The sequence below is a fragment of the Quercus lobata genome, chromosome 3 (assembly GCF_001633185.2).
Source record: "Quercus lobata isolate SW786 chromosome 3, ValleyOak3.0 Primary Assembly, whole genome shotgun sequence".
Classification (NCBI taxonomy): Eukaryota; Viridiplantae; Streptophyta; class Magnoliopsida; order Fagales; family Fagaceae; genus Quercus; species Quercus lobata.
This window is the reverse complement of record NC_044906.1, coordinates 2,129,064-2,147,510: the sequence shown is the minus strand read 5'-3', so window position 1 is coordinate 2,147,510 and position 18,447 is coordinate 2,129,064. Positions and strand designations below refer to the sequence as shown.

Below are 18,447 nucleotides of genomic sequence, written 5' to 3'. Positions count from 1 at the left end.
AAATTTGTGACAGTATAAAAAGTTTACCCATAGCGATTACTATATATGAAAAAAACATATAAGTCAAATAGCTTGAGAACAAGTTAGAGTTTATTCAACAATAAAATTAACCAAAATTGAACATGAACTTAGTTTCTTGATGAACTCGAGCGTAACTCTTATTTGAATTAAAACTAAAAGGACAATCCCAAAGTTTTAATACTCAGATCATTTACAACTCTAATTACAATAGATTTTTTACTTGACGACATATGAAAACCCTCTTTATTTGATATTCAAGTGACTTTGCCTAGACCTTGGTAGGTTTGAAAACTATTTATCTTCCTAATCCTTTCCAAATCACGAGGTGATTCTATAGTATCAAAAAGAAAAAAAGAATAGCCCCTTTGCAGTATGGAAATTACAAATTTTGCACTGAAAGCGGATTTTCAAAACACAATTTTAGTGTACAATGTGTTTATAATGAAGTCGTGCTAACAAAACACAATTTTAATAATCTTGTTTTGAAAACAAAATTTTAGTCTAAAATTTGATATTTCAATACTTGAAATCATGTTTTAAAAACATGAGTTTCAAAGAGAGGCTCTTCTCTCAAATAATTTTACTGCAACGCTATTTTTAATAATTAATAATAAAATATTATTATTTTCCCAAAACAAGCCCTTAAGTGGTTTTTAAAAATTAAGCATTGAGTTAAAAGATCACAATATTAATATGCAGTCAGAGAGAATAGGCACAGATTTTTTTTTTTTTTAAAGGCACATAGCTAAAAACCAAGAAGAAAATTAACACGATAACAAATATGCAGCAGGAATAAAAATAAAATCACAGGGAAATGCATGAGAATTAAGGAAATTGGATAATTTACTAGTAAATCTGGTCACAACAATAAAATTGTAAAGCAAAGCAAAGCAAAGATGGACAATAGAAGCAAAGCATGTACCTCTCTTTACTCCTCTAATTTAAGAGTGCTAAGCGGAAAAAACAGCCACTAGAGTTGAATACAAAGACCCAGATCAACGTTTTTTTTTTTTTTTTTTTTTTTTGCAAATTGAAGACCCAGATCAAAGTTGGCAATGAAACATGAAGGGTAGGGAATTAGGCATGCAGAATGTCAAACGTGAATAATGAATCATGGAAGAGGAAGATGAAAGACAAAAGTTTACACTGGAAATTCATGGTGGAAAACGTGGAAACATCCCATCAATAAATTACGAGAGAGAGAGAGATACCAATCAAGATAAAAAGGCACAAAAAAAAATGACTCATGGAAGCAAACAGTAATCAAAGAAATTATTTTTTTATTATTTTCAACTATAAGTATTCAATTTTCAACAAAATAAGAGATTTCTAAACATAATGTAAATCTTCCGATGGTAGAACATTTAAAAGAGCACTTTTTTTCGATCGAAAATAAAATTAGAATGATAATACATAAAAGCAAATGTATAAAAGCACGGATATTGGTGATCAATCAATGCTACTCGATTCGTTCGCTTTACAATTATTTTATTGTTTTGCTTTTTGAAAATTTTGGATACACAATGTGGAACGAATCTTTTGAATTCTTACTAGGAAAATGCCAAAGGGTAATGGGACTATATGGTAGTGGGAGTGAGTGAGACAGCAGCAATGAAACATATGGAGCTTGTAACTTTTTCTGTGTCTTTTCCTTTGCTTTTCTTCACAATATTGGATAGCGGGAGGCAGAATTATCGAATTGATTTAAGTGTACTATTTTCTTTTATATTCTTTAATCTTTTCCCCTTGCTTTTCTCGATTTTTTCACCATAGTCATTGGTTGGTGCCATAGAGGGAGCTGAATTATTGAGTTAATTAAAGTAAACTGTTGATCAAAGCTGGGTCCGGCTTCTGTCCAGTGTCCAATGACATTGGATTCATTGTGATCATAACATGCGTCTAAAAATGGACATATGTTATGATCGCAACGGATCCAATGCACTAGAGGCATTGGACAAAAACTGCGCCCATCAAAGCCTATGTTTGCGTTTGATAAGATTAATGTAGACAGATTTCTAAATTATGATATAATATATTAAAATGCATTAGAAATTGGGCTGTTTTTGACCCAATCCATAAACCATGGCCCATGGGTTGTCCACATGGGTTATCTAAGAAGTAAGTTTAAATTTAAACTCAACAAATATTGATATGAGTTATCAATATCAATAGTGGAGTAATTTAAACTTAACAGATGAGATCTTTTAGGGATTACATATATCTGATAGTAAGTGAATCTCTATTAGTATTTAAATACTCCGACATCAGTCAGATTAAGGATAGATACAGTGATTGAACATACATATAGTTTTTGAGTGCTTTCTATAAATAAGCTCTCTCTGAGACACTATCTACTGTTCCCTAAAATTTGGAGCATGGAAATTAGGAGAGACTCTAGTAGTCTCTCCTGCAACTTGGAGGTGTTCCACAAAGGAGATCGTGAGGAGTTCGTAAAGCAAGCAAAGAACAAGATCCGGCGATTTGGTGATTTATTCTACCAAATGTATTTGTCTATATGAGCTCTAGCAAAGTATATAATTATTCAACATTGGTATCAGAGCTATTTTATGCTTGTTTTCACACTTGAATGATGCCATGATATCTGATATATGTAATCCTATAAGCATGCAAAAAATAAAACGTTAAGTAATGTTTTATTTTCATATCTGTAATTTTTAGAAGCATGTTATGGCATGTAGAGAGAAAAATAAAAAGCTGTAATTTTTTTTATTGTTTACATGTAATCCGAAATTTACAGGTTTATTTTGACCCATTAAATCTTGTTAATGTCAAATATTTTTTAAAGGTTTGAAAGCACATTCCATAAGCTTTAAAATGACAATTTACATGCTTAATTTAGACTTTAAATGATGAAGTTGTGATTAAAAAGGAACACCCTGTTTTGTTAGTCCTACACAGAGGACCAAGTGAATAACTGTGCATTCACTATTCATCAGCCAAGATTTGCTATGGCTATGAGTCCTGGAGGGCTCCACTAGCCACTAATTGTTTGAGTGGTTATCTAAATAAATAATAATAAAAAAAAAAAAATGAAAGAGCCCCATGTTGATGTTAGTGTATTTGTTACACTTGAACACAACTAATTATCCTTGATTCTTTTAACAAGGATATTGTGCAGATCACGTTGGTGTATAAGTACACACAAATTGTTGTTGTTTGCTTCAACAAGGAAACTGTGCAAGTGATAAGCCACACACAAGTGGCTTTGTGGTTTGTAATATTATCTACAAATGCTATGTGGATTTGTAACATAGTTTACGAAGGAATTGGGTTATAACAATATAGAAAATTATATTAAAATCAAATGTTATAACATGCACAGTGGGATTTCTTATTATTTGTTTTAATTCATAGTAAAACAATATATATTCTTAATTTTGTTTAGACCACATTTTTTTTTCTAATGTAACATATATGTAATTGTAGTGGCATTTTTTTTTTAAACAGTGATGTCAAAATAGAATTGTGATAATATGAGAAAATTGTGAAATTAGTTTTCTAATTTTCTGTATAATTATGCATGGTTTTAATCTTTGAATTTATTTATGAAGTCTTTTTTAACATATTGTGATATGATTGAATTGATATTATGTGAATGCATTATGTGATGAATATGTGTCCAAAGGGTTTATGAGACTCTTTGGCTCATCTCTATAGTTAGAGATTGTATTGGTAATTTATGCAACACGTATATTTTTATTTATTGTTATTGTGTATGGATAAGATAATTTTTGAAATTATTTGGCAACGTGGCATCCCCAATTTTTTAATTACAAATAGAATCTTTGTAGTAGGATTCTTGAATATGTAATTTTTGGGCCAAAGTTTTTGGCAATTTTTTTGGGCCATTGTTTTTGGCATGGTAATTTAAGGCTATGTAATTTAATTTTGGAAACCATGTAAGGGGATGTGTTTCACAGTTACCTATAATTTTCAAATTTTGTCTTAGCATGTTGTATGAAATTACCAATAGGGCTTATAGTGGAGCCCATGCACAATGTGTTGTGCACAAAGATGTATGGACACATGCTATATGTATGATTTAGTATGTGGATGGTGTGATGTTTTATTCTTCACAAAAGTTTATTTAAAATCAATTAGATGTGTTATTCCAATTTAGATAGTGAGAGATGATTATGAGCTTAGCGAAATTTTCAATCTCACTATGTAGAAAGGAATATCATGGTCTAGTTGGATTTTTGGAAATAAAATTTAAAAATGTATCTGCTAATGTCAACTTGTATAATGAATGTAGTGAACATGGCCACTAAGAATGTAGTTGATGATCTAACTAAGGGAGAGAAACTAGATGGAACCAACTATGATATGTGGCATAGAAAAATTCAATATCTACATAATGAACAAGAGGTCCTTGAAACCCTAACCATTGAGATGATGCGACCTGAAAATGGGAACACTGCCCAACATTGCCATGACTTAAGAGGCCTATGAGTCTTGGGTTAACAAAGATCGTTGTGCAAGCTTCACTATGCTGAGTAGCATGCACAATGATCTTATTGGGGAGTTTGAGGACTACCCAAATGCCCGAGAGATGTGGAACCAACTTAAGATTGCCTATGGAGTGACTTCAACAACTAGGTTGCGAGCTCTTACTTTGAAGCTTGGGCAATATACTATGGATTCAAAGCATAGCATAGCTGAACATCTAAGGACAATTTCTGCATTGATCCGTGACCTAAAGGCTGCTAGCAATAATCTCTTTGATGAATAACAGGTCACAACGGTGATACGTTCACTGCCTGAACCTACTTGGGGGCAAATGAAGCTTGTTTTGACACATAGTGAGAATATCAAGACTTCTGCTTATATTTCTCGTCATCTAGAGCTTGAGGCGGAGCGCATGGGGGCGCACCAAAACACCCTCCTTGTCGCCCAACCTGGGCAGCGGAAGGCATTTAGGCCTAAACACAAACGACAAGGGAGGAACGCCAAAGCAGCTGGTAACCTTGGGCCTAAAGATGGCAAGATAGCAAATTGCCAAAAGGCAAACGTGCTAAGAAGGACAATGCAAAGATTAAGTGCTACAACTGTGGTAAGAAGGGTCACTTCGCTCTTGAGTGCACTAAGCCGAAGAAGGTAGTCATTCTTAACAACTCGACTATTACTTATGTTTGTACACTTGTTTTTGTTGCTCATACTATTCCTGGGTGGATTGTAGATTTAGGAGCAACCAAACATATAACCAGAGATAAGAGTTGGGTGTGTGGATTACAAAAAGAATACCAACAGGCACACAATACGTTATTTTGGGTAACGGAGCTCAAGAAGAAATCATAGGAGTTGGAACCTACCAGCTCAAATTGCGTCTAGGACATACATTACTTCTTCATGATGTGCTTCATGCACCTGGTGTCCAATGTAATCTATTTTCAGTACTTACTATGCTTAGACTTGGATTTAGTTTCCGTTTCGATGGTCCTCAGTTGGATTTTTATTTAAATAAAACCTTGTATGGACATGGTTATTTGTCTAATAATTTCTTTATGTTGGATTTAGGAGAGACTCTAGTAGCCTCTCTTGCAACATGAAGGTATTCCACAAAGGAGATCATGAATAGTTCGTAAGACAAGCAAAGAACAAGATCCAACAATTTGGTGATTTGTTCCACCAAAGATATGTGTCTAAATGACCTCTAGTAAAGTATATAATTATTCAACAAAATGCTACTTTTGTACAACAAGTTTTTGTTATTTTTTATTTTGGTATTTTATATTACAACATTTTTATTCTTCATTTTGATTTTGTTTCATATTGGCATATTGTTTATTTTTACTTGTAATTTTGAATTCTGGAAACACTTATCATTGTAGTTATTTTATTTAAGGAATCAAAAAGGCAGCCTAGACTTATAAAGTGCCTGAGTTGGAGGGCCAAAATTGTTTATACAGGGGAGGTGGATTTGTGACAAATGAGTGACTCTGATTACTTGTTTTTAATCGGTAGGAATTTCAAAGGAAATCCTACTACAATTAAAATCCCACTTTCCCAAGTGGAGAGATTGAACACCAACTCAATAAGAGGACCAGCAAGAATTTTCCATAAAAATCCACAAGGAAGCCAGTTGTCAAGCCAAAATAAAATTTTCCTTAGTGACTATTATCCACGCAAAGTTTTCGGGTCAAGTTTGGGTTGGGCACAAATACGACCTGGCCCAACCCATGGACAGCCCTACTTGGAATAAAGTACGGCATTTTATGGACTATGTAATATACTAGATGCACTATGTGGTAACTGATAAGTTTCGTTTTAATACCTAGAAAAATGAAAAATATTTATTATTGACCAAATTTTAAGTATATACAATTTAATTTCGATCAAAGCATCTTCTTCAAACTATATGATAAAAAATTTAAAATAAGTGCTAACAAAAAATTAGATGAAATTATCATTACAGTAAAAAGAGTTTTTTTTTTTTTTTTTTTTTTTTTTAATTTTAAAAGCACAACCTAAAAATATTAAAATACTATAGCAAAATATATGATCTACAATATAACTTTTTAATTTTTTTAGGAAAATGATCTAGAAATCTTTTAGTGTATATAGAATTGTAGAAGCATATACTTCGGGGTACATGCTAGTTTTCATTTTAAGGGTAACTATTGTAACTATTATTAAGGATCAAATTAGGAATAGTTATTAGAACCACAATAAAACAAGAGCCATACCAAAGGACGAACGAGAAAAAAGATAAAAAGACGGTACCTCTCTCTTTAGGATATCAGAGTATTCCAGCACAGCTTGTTTTGTTTTATACTCGGACAGTCTATGTGCTGGGTAGTAGTAATCGTTAACCGTTGGCAATACCTTCTTCTTTTCCCTTCATTTTACAAGTCTTGATAAGCAAACTAGAGCAAACAAACTGCAACAAAAAATAAAATTGAGGAACGAAAGGATAGCATAAGCGAAGAAAAATATAAAAGTAAGAAACTAGAAGGAAGTACCTTTCTCTTTCACACTACAAGTTAGAGAATTTTTTTTTTTTATATATTTATTTATTAATATACGGCAGGTTGTAATAAGGTTTGATGCAATACAATTTTTGCGCATATAAGATGATTGGCACTTGGCAGGAGTGTGGGTGGAACCGCCCGTCCAAAACGACGTTTCTACGAGGAGTCATTTACTAATATAGCATACTATATGGAATATAAATAATTGTGGCTGTCTCTAAAACAATATATATATATATATATATATATATGTGGCGGCATTATTTTCACTCTAGATTTTGTTCTTGTACTTCGCAGTATTTAATATCATAAATATATCATTTTTCTTTTTCTTTTTCTTTTTTAGAAGAAAATATATCCTTTATCTGAACCATCATATAACAGAAGTTGGTCTAATAATAACAATAAAATTAGTATGAAAATAATAATTCTCAAAATCAAGTGAGTATTTTTAAGGCCTCAAAAAAAAAAAGTTTGTATTTTTTATTTTTTGGGTTAAATATAATTTCAAATCTTTTTTTTTTCAGTAAAAAAAAATGCTTAGAATGTTATTAAGAAGCTGCTAAATCAACATAACTTTCAAATCTAATAGGAAATTACGCTCTGGGCAATAGACAATAGTAAATTCTCATGCCATTTGGTGTCTGAAGTCCTAACTCCGGTTTTTTTTTTTTTTAAGAGAATTCCTCCTGTTTTTATATCATGGACATGGTCACAACTTACAAATGATATACATGATTAACCACTTTCATTCAAGGGGGAAAAAGTTAATTAAGTTTCATCACAATATTATAACTTTATTATTCAGTGGAACTACCTGGTTTCTCTTCACACACACACACACACACACACACACACACACACACACGCATATATTGGCTGCTCCAAGATTATTTTTTAGAGAGATCAATAACAAACATAAAGTATTCAAAATTTAAAACAAAAGAGAACTTAAATATATCGACATCACAAAAAATACAAAAAACAAAAACTGAAATACATAAAGTTTTACAATTGTTTTCTACAATATTCCATATTTTGAAATCGTTTCATAATATTTCATTATCTATCATACGAGCTACATCTCTTTCAATATATACAACCAAACAATCATTTATTCATTAATCTCTCATTTGATTGATTTATTTCAAAATGGTTAATATCTAAATGGACTTTTTTTAAGGTTTAAGATTAACAAATTTCTGTGAGTTTCAATTAGCTCAACTTATAAAATCTCTGATGGTTGAATAAAAACTCCAGGGTTCAATTCCCGCCTACATCAAAAAACCAATTGGGGTCTTAGTCTAATAACAAAAAGCTATCATCAAGAACGGAAATCATAAGTTAAAACTCACTGTAAAAGAAAAGAATAACAAAATTCTACTTTTCTTATTGGGCTTTTTTTTTCCCCCCGGTTTTAGATCAAATTGGTTTGTTATTTGACCTTTTTTTGTGTTTAAAAATGTCACGATAATGTTAAGAAGATCATATTCAAAATTATTTCAGCTGGGCTTCAAAGAAAATATAAGATTACAGTGTTCAAATTTTTATTTTAGGGGGTCAAAATGAACCCCCTAGGCTCCAAATGGATCCGCTCTTGTTAATATATATATATATATATATATATATGATGTTGGACATACTAAAATTGAGAATTTCGTGGATAACAATTTATATGATTTTTTTTCTTTGTTTGTTTCAAATAAACTTATATTTATTAATAGCTATTTCATATATTCAAAAATATAAATATTATATATATTATATACAAACTTGGTAAAATTCTATTACGCATTTAGTTATGCTTATGTAGGTTCTAATTAGCTTAACAAGTAAAGTCTCTTATTGTCGAACAAGAGATTTGGTGTCGATCTCAATCTTAAAAATCAATTGGTATCTTAGTCTAATGATAAAGAGAAATCATACGGGGTAGACATCATACGTTGAAACTATCTCTTAAAAGAAAAGTTTAGTTATATTTATTTGTATATGCATGGAGTTACAAGTTAATTTCTCTAATGAGAGAACCTAAGTTTTAATTTTTAATTCCTTCTCTAAAAAAAGAAAAAGAAAAACAACAAATAACATTATAACACAAAAGTTCATTTTTGTTATAAAATGATTTTTTATGGGGAATTTGCAAGGATTTTAAAACCGTTCATTCCTTTTTATTAAAATTGGGAGAATTCGCAAGATTTTTAAAATCTTTCATTCCTTTATATTTGTAATGAAGTCTGTATGTCTCAAGAAAAAGCAATCTCTATTCTTGCTACCAAACTTTCTTTCCATATGTACACACATATATTTAGAGAAAGACTTACACCTTATACAACTTTGTAAGAATTACACAATTTATAAGCCATTATTTTGTTATAAATCTAATGGTAGAAACATTCTAATGGTCTTGTCATCAACCTTCTATAAATTAAGGGATCTTATAGCCAGCTGCCAAGATAGGGTGGTCAAAGGATCACCCTCACTTGCAAAAAGAAAATGTATATATAAACTTGCCAAAAAAAAAAAAATTATATGCTAAATAACATATTATGACCACTTTATAAATATGTTGAACATTCTAACATGAGAATTAAAAAAATTTTGGTTCAACAAAAATAAGAGTAATGCAACATTGATTATTCATAAAATTTTCACAATAATTTCACAACAAATTTAATGCTGTGTGGACACGATTTGTAACGACCCATAATAGTGTTGGGTTCGCACGTAAAAAGGCCCAAACAATATCATTTGTAGAGCGTGAGTTTGAAAGGCTAGGCCTTAGTCACCAGACGGTGGGTTTTTCGTGGTGGTCAGACATAGTTAAATCGTGTTCGCCCTGGGAGTCTTTCTCCTGGAGGCGGGCTGGGAAGCTCTGGTTTTTGGCCATTTTTCCCAGCCACCGCTTTAGATTGCTTCCTTTTCCTTTTATACTAGCCTAGGTTCTTTATCCTTCGTCCACGTGTAGGATCGACTTTTCCAAGACTGATACTTGTCCTATCAGCCCATATCCAGAGTGGTTGGGGGTGGTTGTAAAAGCTGGAGAGTATGACTCTGTCAGGTGCAGAGTATTGAATGGCAGTAAGGACAGCTTTCCCTGGTCGTTATACTTTCCAGCGTACCCTTCTCTATTGACCCAGATATTTTAGATTTTTTTTCCAAGCTGTTCCTATACCGTTTTTACCCTTCCTTCCAGTGAGACCTTGGACATACTGAGGACTGAATCGTCCTCGGCTGTGTCCCAAGACTATTTCGTACTTGTATTACCGATCCTGGGCCATAACCTTCCTCGGCTCGGGCCTTGGACCCCAATGAATAAATGGGCCAGGGCCACAAATTATTGGGCCCCACAATAGCCCCTCAAAATCCTGTTGTCCGACCTCTTGGTTGGAGAGGAGGATTTTGGTAATGCCAACCCTTTATTACGGCTCGTTTAACTCGGTCCTTCATTAATGTTGGTGTCTCTTCATCTGTCCAGGAAACATACCGAGCTACGAGACATTCCTCTAAATTCATTCACAATGCGCTCCTGCCGTTTGCTTATCCAAAACGCACCTTTAATGATTTCCCTTTACGAGACCATTTAAATTCGACGGTTATTGACGGAGTGGGGAAGTGGAACGGGTATATTCTCGTTTACAGATTTTCTTGGAAATCTGGACAGATTAAATACCTTCCGTTTTGCCCTTCATATAAGAAGAAAAGCAAGAGGTTATTTCTCTTGTACAGAGACCCTTTTAATCCTTCTGAAACCTGAAACACTTAGCCTCCTCCAGAGTTTACTTTATCCGCTAGTTACACCTTAAATTGTGTTGCGTTCGAGATAGGAGTAAGTAATGAAGGAACCACACTCTTCCCAGAAATACCATGTTCTTATGAAACTCAAAATGGTTCAGTCAGGGCAGGGATGGCAGAGACTCAAGATCCTTCTTACCCTCCTTTCAGCCAAAATCCGAAGCAGGGGCTCGTCGCGTCAAACTTTTGACGCGACTGAGCTGGGGTCACCCATTATCAGTACCAGCCGCTCTCTTATGAGCATAGCTAACATGGCACCAGCGTGTTAGGGGTCAGGACTGACGCAGGGAGAAAGTATCCCCGCTTCTTCCTCTCTTCCTTCACTGGCGCCTCCTTTTGCCTCTCTTTCTTCTTCTTTCCACCACCAGATTCATCCTGGTGCTTTTCCTTCTTCCTCTTCTTCTCCTCTCCCACCAAGGAAGGTCCTCCTCTCAATATGGGGGCTACTGGGAGAAAATTTGGAAAGACTTAGAAGCAGAGCTTAAAAAGATTTCTGGCTGTTGGTTTGCTTTGTTTTTTATTGTTTTTGTAGCTCATTTTATATATAGGTTTGTTCAAGCCCTTCATTGTACGCTGTAATACCTCTTTATATTAATAAAAATCATCATTATTTCATTTCGTATGCTTTACCTCTTCTTTTTGAAATGGCTATGCCATGAATAAACGTACTACCCTGTGACTTCTTTTTCTATTTTTATACTATGAACAATGCCTATGGCCGAGATCCCTGTTAATAAAAAGATCTTGTTCTGTGCTTATTGAAACTATCCGGCATAATAATGCCGATTCGAACAAGTGACACTTAGGGCAGAAATCCTTACTAAGAAGAAAATAAAAAGATGTTATTATGACCTTATTAGAGCTATCTGACATAATGACGCCGACCTGAGAACACAATACTTAGGGCCGAAATCCCTTGCCAAGAAAAAAGATGCTATCATGGACTTACGAGTGCTATTCGGCACAACAATACCAACTTGAGCAAATGAAACGTACGTTTAAAACCCTTGCTAAGGAAACGATATTATTATGAACTTAATAGAGTTGTTTGGCACAATAATGCCGACCTGAGAAAACAACACTTACCCCAAAATAGCCGAGATGACAGCCGAATGCTTAGTGCGGTGTAGGAGATAATCATCCGAAGACATATGACCCAAAAATGAACAGCCCCTACAGGTTGCTGAGTAATAAGGAGTCTCACCATCTTCCTAATAATTTTCATAGCTTTAACCTCTTCTGGTATTTGATCCGAGGATTGAGCAACTTAGGATTTTTACTAAGTAGCTGACCTTTCCATAGGTTTGAGTCCGAGGACCATGCAATACCTTGGTTCTATCAAAAAATTGATTTCGATAAGTAGTTGGTTTGAGTCCGAGGACCATGCAATACCTTGGTTCTGTCCAAAACTTGATTTCGATAAGTAGTTGGTTTCCCCATAGGTTTGAATCCAAGGACCATGCAATACCTTGGTTCTGTCCAAAACTTGACTTCGATAAGTAGTTGGTTTCCCCATAGGTTTGAGTCCGAGGACCATGCAATACCTTGGTTCTGTCCAAAACTTGACTTCGATAAGTTGGGGGAATTACCCCCTCGGCTATGGCATGTGACCTTGGTTTAAGGGGAATTAGCTCCTCGGCCAAGCCCCTAGAACCATCCGTGATGCTGACGCTACCAAGCGCAGCCCCTAGTAATGAAAGATAGCCCCTAGTGGAACTTTACGCTAAAACACTACAACCGGCTGTTAGAAATGACAAGGGAACTGTTTCGACCTACCGCCTATGCCAACACACAAGCCTTTTCCACAGACGACGCCAATTGTGTGGACACGATTTGTAACGACCCATAATAGTGTTGGGTTCGCATGTAAAAAGACCCAAACAATATCATTTGTAGAGCGTGGGTTTGAAAGGCTAGGCCTTAGTTTCCAGACGGTGGGTTTTTCGTGGTGGTCAGACATAGTTAAATCGTGTTCGCCCTGAGAGTCTTTCTCCCGGAGGCAGGTTGGAAGGCTCTGGTTTTTGGCCATTTTTCCCAGCCACTGCTTTAGATTGCTTCCTTTTCCTTTTATACTAGCCTAGGTTCTTTATCCTTCGTCCACGTGTAGGATCGACTTTTCCAAGACTGATACTTGTTCCATCAGCCCATATCCAGAGTGGTTGGGGATGGTTGTAAAAGCTGGAGAGTATGGCTCTGTCAGGTGCAGAGTATTGAATGGCAGTAAGGGCAACTTTCCCTAGTCGTTATACTTTCCAGCGTACCCTTCTCTATTGACCCAAATATTTTAGATTTTTTTTTCCAAGCTGTTCCTATACCGTTTTTACCCTTCCTTCCAGTGAGACCTCGGACATGCCGAGGACTGAATCGTCCTCGACTGTGTCCCAAGACTATTTCGTACTTGTATTACCGATCCTGGGCCATAACCTTCTTCGGCTCGGGCCTTAGGCCCCGATGAATAAATAGGCCAAGGCCACAAATTATTGGGCCCCACAAATGTGATAAGCTGTTATTGATTCTAATTTAGCTTAATATTAATATTATTTTTTTATCCACCAATAGACAACTTTTTGCATAAAATTTATTATAAAAATGTTGTGCACATAACATTAATCCAAAATTAATTTTGCCCCCCAAACGTAATCCTTAATTTCTTTTTCATTTTTAAGATATAAATAACAACAATAAATATTATCCCAAATAACAACAAACATAAACCAAATAATAACAAAACAAGACCAAATAACAAGTGAACAAATTATTCAACAAAAAGATAAAAATTGCTAATCATTCAAATTTGTAGCTCATTCAACCTATTCAGTAAAAATAATCTATAATTTCATTTTTCCATAAAAAATGGTACCAAGAAAAATATTGTGGTTTTGAGTTTTTCTTGATGGTGACGACAACTAAATTCTTTTTGGCTTTACAGACGTAACAATTTTGCTTTCTTTAGTGACTTGGCTCGCAGTTAAAGAAAATATTCAAGTTATCGCTTTATTAGATTTTGTATAATTTAAATTTTTTAGTAACCACTCTAGAGCTACCACTACTAATAGCATTAATTATCTCCAACTATGTAATGAAATGTTTTGCACACTTACATGGAAAATTTATTACAGTTAAAGTTTATCTTCTTCATTCTGCAAAAAAGAATGGTATATCTCCCACCTCACCTGATCTCCGTAGCAATTGAAAAACAATAAAAATGAGTGGAAAACATATATTACTGTATCTTTGAATTGCTTGGCAAAAATAGTGATAGTATTTTTTTTTTTTTTTAAAAGAATCGAACACCAGCAAGATATTGTCCAATTCCATAAAAATATCTTTTCACCAATTTAGTACCTTGATATGATCCAATACCATCAACTATCAAGAATATTATATTGAGTTAACGGAAACTCTGACACTAGATTGTTGAACAAAAGACCATGGTTTTAAAAATCGAACCAGACCAGCCGGTTCAACTAGGAACGGGTCCTTAATCCGGTCCGGTTATTATTAAAAACCGAAAATAAAGAAAAAAACAGAAAATCCACCGGTTTAGCCGAAAAACCGAAAACCGGTACAGTTAAACCGGTTCTAAGCTTGTTCATTAACACTTCAGCCACTGTGTGTTCATTAACACTTCAGCCATTGTGTTTCTGACCAAGAAAAAATAAATAAATAAGAGATTTTGCTTCCGATTTAAGAAGAAGAGAGATTTTAACTTTGAAAATGCTGTTAAGTCTAAAGCTGTGAAGCCTAAGGCGCCCACATTGACACCATAAATATCAGATTTACTATTTATGACTTGACACAGTTGAACAGAACTGAGGAAACCCAAACCCAAACCCAAACTAAAATAATTTTTGTAGTGAGCTTGTGTTTGGTTGTCTAATATATAAATATAAAAAAAAAATGTTATATTTACAATATTTTTACAACAAACCATAGATGGTTAATTGTTGTTGATTCAAATTTGAAATTAATACTAAAATTATTTTTTTGGCCTAACAATAACAACTAATATCAACTTGCCACTTACAATTTGTTGTAAAAATATTATAAAAATATTGTGGACATATCATTTCTTAAAAACTAAAGTTAAGGTTTAATGTTTTACTGTTATTTAATTTAATTTTTTAGTTAAAATATTAGTTATAAAATTATTTATTTATTTATATTTTATAATTATTAATTAATTATTTATAACCTCATCGGTTCAACCATCCGTCCAACCCCAATCCGACCATAAAACCGAGATCCACTCTCTATTCCGGTTCTTTAACTATACCGGTTTTTAAAACCATGCAAAAGATTAAACAAAGAGCTTTTATTTAAAACTTGAATCTTTGAATTACAACACTTAGCAAGCCCTGATGCTCGACTTCCATAGACTGACACTAGTTCACTGCAAACACGGCACTTACTCACTGAATACGCTTGCACACACCTCACTTCTAGACACCTACAAACACTAGCTCTTGAGTCTATTTCACTTTACACGCTACCTATAGCACACACTTCACCTTCCACACTACTTCACATTACCTCACTTCACACACATCACACAATTTCACACATCTCTCACTCGGTGCTTTATGACACTCACGCACTTCACTTCACATCACTTCACTTCACAAGTCTCTCACTCACCTCATTACATCTATTTATACTAGATGTATGTTGGTTAGGAAACCAACTTGAAGCTTCTAGCTTCTTCCTTTTTATTGGCATTAAATTAACACCTTTCTCTAACCTTCAAGATACCTTATAAATTTGTGGCTGAAATTCACTACTGTTAGGAAGCTTCTAGAGAAAATATAAGAACTATTTTGGAGAAAATTCTGGAAAGAGAACAAGATAGAAATTTCTAGAAAGAGAGAGATTGTGTGAAAGTTCTAGAAGTTTCTAGAGAGAGAGGCAGTATTAAGTTTTAGCATATTGTCCAATAAAATCATAGTGGTGATTAATGGCCAATTTGGGTAAGATCAGTATCAAAGAAGCTAAACGCCAACCAACTGGGAAATAATCCCCACTTCCACCTTCACCAAAATCACCACTATGATTTTATTTATTTCAAGATGGTATCAGTTTAATCGAACATTCTTAACGGTCGGATCCATCCTTGTCAAATCATGAATCATATCGTGAATTGATTTTTTATTTTTTTTATCGTGTATCGAATCGTGTGTCATAAGATACACAAACACCTAATAAAATTATAAAATAATTATAGATATACATATATAAAACGTATATTCAATATAAATTTAAAATCTATTCAACTAATGACCAATTTAATCATTACTTATGTAATAAAATTTAACAAAGCCGACTAAATAAATCAAATTAACTTATGTTTATAACATGTACATTCAAATTGATTAAACTCAGAAGTAATACATGATATATGAACCAAAATAATAATATCTTTTCATTATAATGGCTAATCAACTCCATCTAAGTCAATGTTATTATCATGTTCAGCATTTTGCAAAATTATATTTTCATAAACATTTTCTTTATTATTATCAATATTTACTCTTTTTTTTTGGTTTTTTTATTCTAATAATTTTTTCTTTATATTTTTTCTTGGCATTCTAGCTTTTCAAACTCAAAATAATAATAACAAAATAAAAAAATATTATATTTTCATTTAATACATTATTAATAACATAAAAAATAAATTTGCACATATGAAATTGGCTGTTATGAGTATAATCAAAATTTTGTAGGAGAAGGAGGAGAGGGAGGAAAAAAACTCATGGACTTGCTATTTCATTAGACTCAATTAAGTTTCCCAATAATTTTGTGTTAACAAAGTCTAACAACTTGTTTAAATCAAATAAAATCATAATTTTTAACCAAAAAAACACATTTTAAACCCACATGTCTATGTATGGTATAATTGATACAATATGATTTATATGATACGCACCTATGTATTGGACGATTCATGAACCCTTATAATACATCCTTATGATACGAAACTTTTTGTACACGATACGTATCGCATATGACCCTTCGCCCACCCGCCACCAGGGGAAGCAAGCTAGCCTCCTATGTTGGTTGCCCCTCCCCTTTTCATAAGAAAAAGGTAAGAATTCAAGCCCAGAAAGAAAAGGCCCCTTACGTTTAGAAAATGCCTTTTATTATATAATTAGAAAGTAAGCTTGAGCTCTCCTCCATCAATCAGTACTAGTTATTGTCATTTGGATTCCTCTTGACTTGATTTGCCCGATGACAAATGCGAAACGAAAGAAGGATCCTCCTGCTGGGAATTAGATCCTGCTCTGTGTACTGACAACTATGGTCCGATCTATGAAAATATTTATGGTAAAAATGAGATATTACATTATTTTCTTTTCTATTCCTATCACCCAGTAATCAAATCAACTGATTCTCAAAAATTAGAAAAGAAAAAAAATCAAATTATCAAAGCAATATTCATAAAAACGAAAGCCTTTGGTTATCAAAAAGATTTCCTTGTTGACCCATGTCCGCTGACTAAAAAAACACAACCTAAAAATATTAAAATACTACAATCAAACATACGATCTACAAATTTTTTTTTTTTTTTTTTTTTTTTTTAAGGTAAAGGACCTACAAACCTTAAAGTGTATGTAGAATTATAGATAATGCAGGTTACATGCTAGTTTTCTTTTTAAGAGCAGCTATTGTGACCATGTTTAAGCATCAAATTAGGAACATTATTAGAACCACAATTACAAGCCAAAAAAAAAGGGGATTATAACTGCAACAAAGCATGAACCATGTCAAAGGACGAATGAGATAAAAGAAAAAAAAGAAGGTACCTCTCTCTTTAGGATATCAAACTATTCCAGAACAGCTTGATTTGTTTTCCACTCAGACAGTCACTGTACTGAGTAGCTGTAATCATGAAGAGTTGACAAGTAAAACAGAGCAAATAAACTGCAACAAAAAATCAAATTGAAGAATGAAAGCATAGCATAAGCGAAGAAAAAAAATATAAAAGTAAGAAACTAAAAGGAAGTACCTCTCTCCTTCACACTACAATTTTTATAGGTTTTTCTTCTATGACTTCACAGATCAAGGATAATCGCTACAGTAAATGAGAGCAGGGGTGAGAAGCCTAAAATACTTAACTACTTTTTTTTTCTTTTTTCTTTTTTGGAAAAGTGGAGCAGAGTACGACTAAAATGATATGATCTATACTAACACAAAATACCGCAACGAAAATTAAGGTAAAAAGTTTAATTTTTTTTTTTTTTTAAGAGCTGGATCGAGCAAAGCAGAACCAAACTAAGAGATGACTGGAACGAAAATTAATGGCGTCAAGTAGAAAGTATCAAAATAAGTGGGTGAAGTGTGACTACACAGAAGCTGCTTCGAATGGTGGAGTTTGGACACTGCGCGTCTGCGTTTTCTCCGTTTTTTTTTTTTTTTTTTTACGCGTTTTCTGACAAAGTTCTGTTTACCACTGTTCGGACCGCAACTAAATTATTTTAAAAAAAATTAAAAATAAATCCAACCGTAATATCTATAAATCAAAAAATTATTTTATTACAATATTTTTAATTTTCAGTAAACTAAGTTATATCTAAATAGAAAAACCTTTCAACCAGACCTCAACCAAAAATCTCTTTTTTACAGTTCAATTTATGACATCTGTATT

At 33.4% G+C, this 18,447-nt stretch overlaps 1 protein-coding gene across 5 annotated transcripts in view; it reads right to left on the bottom strand.

Annotated features, from left to right (window-relative positions):
• Positions 1–17,985, bottom strand: part of LOC115979880 — a 48,356-nt gene extending 30,371 nt beyond the window's left edge. For 3 of the 5 annotated variants that reach the window (XM_031101957.1, XM_031101961.1, XM_031101960.1), the window contains exons 1-3: positions 17,809–17,985; positions 17,606–17,681; positions 6,766–6,922 (exon numbers count right to left, since the gene is read on the bottom strand). The gene's annotated coding sequence lies outside the window, so the exon portion shown is untranslated. Of the gene's footprint in view, positions 1–6,765; positions 6,923–16,728; positions 16,819–17,605; positions 17,724–17,808 lie in introns of those variants that run through there. The other 2 variants (XM_031101958.1, XM_031101959.1) reach the window with 2 other exon arrangements.
• Between the last annotated feature and the right edge of the window lie 462 nt (positions 17,986–18,447).